Genomic DNA, 6923 nt, shown 5'->3' with positions numbered 1-6923 from the left:
TGCCTGGATTAAGAAATCAGTTCCTGGGGGGCGCCTGGGTGGCTCAGTGGGTTAAGCCGCTGCCTTCGGCTCAGGTCATGATCTCAGGGTCCTGGGATCGAGTCCCACATCGGGCTCTCTGCTTAGCGGAGAGCCTGCTTCCCTTCCTCTCTCTCTGCCTGCCTCTCTTGTGATTTCTCTCTGTCAAATAAATAAATAAAATCTTTAAAAAGAAAGAAATCAGTTCCTACCCTGATATCATAAACATATTGTTTTCTAAGGCATTTTTCATGATACTTTTATGTATGGAGAGACAGCTGTCCCAGCACTCTTGACAACATGACAACAGCAAGTCTCCATTAACAGTTTATTTCCACATTTTTAAAGTATTTTGTTGTTCAGTAAAGTAATTTTTGAATCCAATCATGGACCTTGTTTGATAGAATTATTTCTGGGTTCCTTAAACTTCTCTTGTTATTGGGAATGGAATATAATTTTTTAAATCATGCTTTGCAATATGTTTTTACTGAAGAGTAAGATGTGTATTGAGTTTTTAAAATTTTATTTATTTATTTATTTATTTGACAGAGGGAGATACAGCGAGAGAGGGAACACAAGGAGAGAGAGTGGGAGAGGGAACATCAGGCTTCCCACTGAGCAAGGAGTCTGATGTGGGGCTCCATCCCAGGGCCCCAGGATCATGATCTGAGTGGAAAGCAGATGCTTAATGACTGAGCCACCCATGCACCCCCTGTATTCAGTATTTAATATTGATTTATGTCAAACAAATGCTGAAACTTCTTAATTCATCTAGAGAATCTTGGGGATTTACCTTGTAGATAATCATTTTCTGTGAAGTCTATCCATTTGTTCCTTCCTTCTATTTCTTCATACCAAAATGTGTCTACTGCTCTTTTCACAAACAAGACAATGCTTTTGGCATTTCATACAAAAGGCTCAAATTAAATTTTCTTCATATGGCTCTGTGGCCACATCTCTTGTACAAGGGACAATAATTCTCCAGACCCCAGATTTTGGGCATCACAGCTGGCTGAATCCCCATGGAGCCACCACTGCATCATCTCAGGCTTACAACTCCTGCTCTTCCTTTTCTGTCTCATGCCTACATGCTGCCATTTCTTTCTCTTGGGTTTATATATGAAATTTTAAAGACTTTTATAATTTATCTAGAATTTCTAGGTGTTTTAATTGGAATGAGACCTGCTGACATCAGCTAAACCTACCTTTATGCCAAGAGCTCCAACTCAAAAGATGACAATTCCTTTCCATATAGGCTAACCATAGTCTTGGAGCCCTCCAGTTTTACAGAATCCTCTCAACTTCAACATACTATGTTTTCATGCAAACATATGGAAAACCATTTCAAGGACAGAACCAAACTTATTTAGGTGCAGAGCTGGAAAAAGCACATCATACTGGAGGGAATGATTTTAACTGCATTCCCTGTGCCTAGCATACAATTCCCATGTACACTATAGGAGACACTGAGGAATGATAAATGAATTAATCATAGGTTGAATAAAATTATAGGTTGTTTTTACTGACAGAATGGGAGAAGATATTTACAAATGACATATCAGATAAAGGGCTAGTGTCCAAAATCTATAAGGAACTTAGCAAACTCAACACCCAAAGAACAAACAATCCAATCAAGAAATGGGCAGAGGACATGAACAGACATTTCTGCAAAAAAGACATCCAGATGGCCAATAGACACATGAAAAAGTGCTCCACATCACTCGGCATCAGGGAAATACAAATCAAAACCACAATGAGATATCATCTCACACCAGTCAGAATGGCTGAAATTAACAAGTCAGGAAATGACAGATGCTGGCGAGGATGCGGAGAAAGGGGAACCCTCCTACACTGTTGGTGGGAATGCAAGCTGGTGCAACCACTCTGGAAAACAGCATGGAGGTTCCTCAAAATGTTGAAAATAGAACTACCCTATGACCCAGCAATGGCACTACTGGGTATTTACTCTAAAGAAACAAACGTAGTGATCTGAAGGGGCACGTGCACCCGAATGTTTATAGCAGCAATGTCTACAATAGCCAAACTATGGAAAGAACCTAGATGTCCATCAATAGATGAATGGATAAAGAAGAAGTGGTATATATACACAATGGAATACTATGCAGCCATCAAAAGAAATGAAATCTTGCCATTTGCGACGACGTGGATGGAACTAGAGGGTATCATGCTTAGTGAAATAAGTCAATCATAGAAAGACAACTCTCATATGATTGCCCTGATATGAGGATGTAGAGATGCAACATGGGGGTTTAGGGGGATAGGAGAAGAATAAATGAAATGAGATGGGATCAGGAGGGAGACAAACCATAAGTGACTCTTAATCTCACAAAACAAACTGAGGGTTGCTGAGGGGAGGGAGGATTGGGAGGGGGGAGTGGGATTATGGATATTGGGAAGGGTATGTGCTATGATGAGTGCTGTGAAGTGTGTAAACCTGGTGATTCACAGACCTGTACCCCTGGGGATAAAAATACATTATATGTTTATAAAAAAATAAGAAATAAATTAAAAAAAATTTTTAAAAGAAAAAATGCAAATCAAAACTACAAAAAAATTATAGGTTGTCTTTTATTGAGTAAAATCTCTTTAGAAAAATTGGTGAATTACTTAGAACATCCTGGATTAAGGTAGTAAATACTGCAAAAAGCAATGTGGTAATGGTTTTAAAAGAATAGAAGTTTGTTTCTCTCCTATGTACCCAGTGCCAGTGTGTCTTCTTGGTGGATGGCAGCTCTCCTACATGTTGAGAATGTGGGACACAGACTCATTCCTCTATATGACTCCACCATCCCATTTAGCTTCCTGTTTACCTGCATCCAGCTGACAATAGGGTAAAGAGAGTGTGGAGGAAGACCAGAAGTGGAACACATGGGTGGATTTCCTAGAACTCAGTCGTATGTCCACACCTGAATGTAAGGGAATTTGGGAAATGTAGTCAAGCTGAGTGTCCAGGAAGAAAACTTATATTTGGGTGAGCAGCTTAGTAGGCTCTACCACCATTGTATGCCTTAAGATGGATCAAAAGAAAAGAAAAATCAGTAGTCAAGCAGTTAAGAGAGCATTATAAGATTTCATGCAGAAAATGATAGTGGTCAAGCTAAAGCGCTGAGACAATAAGTAGAAAAGTACTGTATAAATTATTTTAAATTGAAGAATCAACAGGATTGAATATAGGGGAGAAGGATAACCTTATAAAAGTCATGATGCCAAGTAGAATTCTGTATGTGGGAAACCCATGAAATAAATTTTCACATAATTCAGGAACTATAAACTGTAAACTTATTGGTACATAAAATGAACAATATTCCATGATATTCAATATTCCATGATAATCTCACTAGAAGAGATAAAAATAGACAAGATACGTTCTGCTAAAAGAGCTTGCAGTCTACTTAGATTGAATGTTCAGAATATAGGCTTGGCTCAAACAGATTGACAGGATGAATGAACATGGAATTATGTGAAATCACATAATTGTTTACAAATGTTTACAAATACAGAACTGAGATTCCTTTAAGCAGTAGTTGGAGCCATGATGGAGGTGGATGAGTTACCAAAGGAAATAACTTAAAAAGGTAAGAGAAGATTAAAGAGAAAAAAATGCTTTGATTATATATGCTTTTAAAAAATTATTATGTTAGGGGCGCCTGGGTGGCTCAGTGGGTTAAGCCGCTGCCTTCGGCTCAGGTCACGATCTCAGGGTCCTGGGATCGAGCCCCACATCGGGCTCTCTGCTCAGCAGGGAGCCTGCTTCCCTCTCTCTCTCTCTGCCTGCCTTTCTGCCTACTTGTGATCTCTCTCTGCCGAATAAATGAATAAAATAAAAAAAAATTATTATGTTAGTCACCATATAGTACGTCTTTAGTTTTTGATGTAGTGTTCCAAGATTCATTGTTTACGTGTAACACCCAGTGCTCCATGCATGTTTTGCAAAACATGCCCTCCTTAATAGCCATCACTGAGCCAACCTATCTCTCCACCCCTATCCCCTCTAAAACCCTGTTTGTTTCTTGGAGTCCACAGTCTCTCATGGTTCATCTCCCCCTCTGATTTCCTCCCCTTCATTTTTCCTTCCTTCTCCTAATGTCCTCCATGCTATTCCTTATGTTCCACAAGTAAGTGAAACCATATGACAATTGACTTTTTCTGTTTGACTTATTTCACTGAGCAAAGGGTTTGGAATAGAGATGAAACCTACCAAAGGCGAATGTTTACTTTAAAAATGAACACGAGCAAGGTAAATTCACTTATCTCCTTTTACTATAACCTAACCCCAGTAGTCTTGTGATTTATAATCTTCTCATGCCAGAGCAGACACTTGTTACCTCCTGAGTCTAGGCTCATTCTCACTCTCGTAAGTGGAAAAATTTCTAACTGTCCCAGATGCTCTTTACTGGCCATCCTTTGCACTGGATAGTTTTTTCAAAGACATCAAATTACTGTCCTTTTTCTTTTATGTGTAATAAAATTATTAAAATAGAATTATATTTTATAATTATATTGATATATTAATAATTAAAATTTTATGTATTTATATATAAATACATATAAATAAAATTATGTATAGTTTTGGCTTCCCGATTTTGTTGTAAGGTCTTTCAAAGGAGAGACTATGTCATACATAACTAAATGGATGCATAAAATGTGTTTTCACATATTCGTGATTTCTACAAAGCCTAACACAATTCCTAGCCCACAGAGTATGAATTATCTGTTAAATTATTAAACCTTAGTTGTATGGGTGATGATGTGGGCTTGGGTGGATGAGAACCTCTGACTCAAGCTTACTCACTTTGTAGACATGAGTGTCCAGGGCTAGTTGTTAATTAGGCCCACTGACCACAGGGATTTACCCCTGCCACATATTGGCTATCTAGGAACTCAGTAAGTCCAGATAGACACACCACAACCATGGCAACCAAATGTGGTGGTTAGGAAGATCATTATACACAGTAACTTTATTAATAATTCTGGATTCCTCTCCTCTTTCTGCTGAAGGATCCATGAGAGGAGACAACCAGTCTTTCACTCTTGGTTTCATTCTTCTGGGAGTCAGTGGTCAACAGCAATGGGAAGACTTCTTCATCCTCTTCCTGTTCATTTACCCCATCACACTGATTGGAAACCTGCTCATCATCTTGGCCATTCGCTCTGATACTCGCCTTCACACCCCCATGTACTTTTTCCTTGCCAATCTCTCCTTTGTTGACATCCTCTTCTCCTCTGTAACCATCCCTAAAATGCTAGCCAACCATGTCTTAGGCAGCAAAGCCATCTCCTTTAGGGGATGCTAACACAGATGTGTTTCATGTTAGCCCTGGATAACACAGATAGCTATATCCTGGCTGCAATGGCATGTGATCATGCTGTGGCCATCAGCCGCCCACTTCATTACATAGCAATTATGAGCCCACGGACTTGTGTCCTCCTAGTTGTTGGGTCTTGGGTGGTTGGAAATGCCAATGCCCTCCCCCACACTCTGCTCACAGCTGGTCTGTCTTTCTGTGGCAACAAGGAAGTGGCCAACTTCTACTGTGACATTGCCTCTTTACTCAAGCTATCTTGCTCTGACATCCATTTTAATGTGAAGATGATGTACTTAGGGGTTGGTGTTTTCTCTGTGCCATTACTATGCATCATCATCTCCTATATTCATGTCTTTTCCACAGTCTTACAGGTTTCATCCACCAAGGGTGTGCTCAAAGCCTTCTCTACCTGTGGTTCTCACCTCACAGTTGTCTCTCTGTATTATGGGACAGTCATGGGGATGTATTTCCGCCCTCTGTTTAGCTACAGCCTAAAGGATGCAGTGATAACTGTGATGTATATTGTAGTGACCCCAATGTTAAATCCTTTCATTTATAGTCTGAGAAACTGAGACATGAAGGCAGCCCTGGGGAAACTCTTCAGCAAAATACTTTCCTTATAACCAATGTGAGGTCATATCAGAGAGTCGATTAGAGTCACCAATTAGGATGCAGTTGAAAATCCACCCCCAATGTCCTCCCCTTCCAAGGATCCACATTTGTCCTTTCCAGCCACTGAATTCCTCTTCTTGGAAATCTTGTAACAGTTCTATGAGACTTCCTATTGAGATTGTTGATATGTACATGTTATTATTCTTTTTACAGCAAAGAATTATTGGGATCATGCTGGATATTGGGATCCAGCTACACTACTGACTAGCACTTTGCTTCCATACCTAAATAATAAAAACAAGAATGTCTTCCTTGTCTGTCTTAGGGTATGAGGGTCACAATACTTCATGCTTTGAAAGCTCTAAGTCCCTATTCAAGTGTCAATTTTCTTGCACTAATACATTTGATCATTCCTACTTTGCTTGCAAACGTTGAAAGCAAGACCTGTCTTAACACATCACTCTATTCCCCACAAAGCTGGTCTTTAAAGTGCAACCAATAACTATGTGTGGAAATGGAATGAAGAAATGCAATTGAAAGAAATGTAATCTGGTAATAACCAAACATAATCAGCTTTGACATTAATTCCCATACATCACATACCTGTTATCTCAGAAAGTTACTTTTTTTAAAAAAGAGACTGATATATGAGAGAGACAGAGAGAGAGAGAGAGAGTGTGTGTGTGTGTGTGTGTGTGTGTGTGTGTGTGTGTGAGACAGAGAGAGAGAGAGAGAGAAGTTGGGGGAGGGGCAGAAGAAAGGCAGAGAAAGAATCTCAGACAGACTCTGTACTGAGTGCATGATCTCACAACCCTGAGATCATGACCTGAACTGAAACCAAGAGTCAGACATTTAACCTACTGCCACCCAGGTTCCCCTCAAAAAGTTACTTTCAACCCACTTAAGAAAAATCATACCCATTATTTTTATTATTTTTAATTTTTTGAGTAGAGTTGATAAACAAGG

General features: G+C 39.4%; 1 pseudogene; it reads left to right on the top strand.

Annotated features, from left to right (window-relative positions):
• Positions 1-5042: 5042 nt before the first annotated feature.
• LOC123930147 lies at positions 5043-5968 on the top strand (annotated as a pseudogene).
• The last annotated feature ends 955 nt before the right edge of the window (positions 5969-6923 follow it).

Source organism: Meles meles, chromosome 18 (assembly GCF_922984935.1).
Source record: "Meles meles chromosome 18, mMelMel3.1 paternal haplotype, whole genome shotgun sequence".
NCBI classification, from domain to species: domain Eukaryota; kingdom Metazoa; phylum Chordata; class Mammalia; order Carnivora; family Mustelidae; genus Meles; species Meles meles.
Note: the sequence above shows the minus strand (reverse complement) of the source record. Positions and strands in the feature narration are given on the sequence as shown.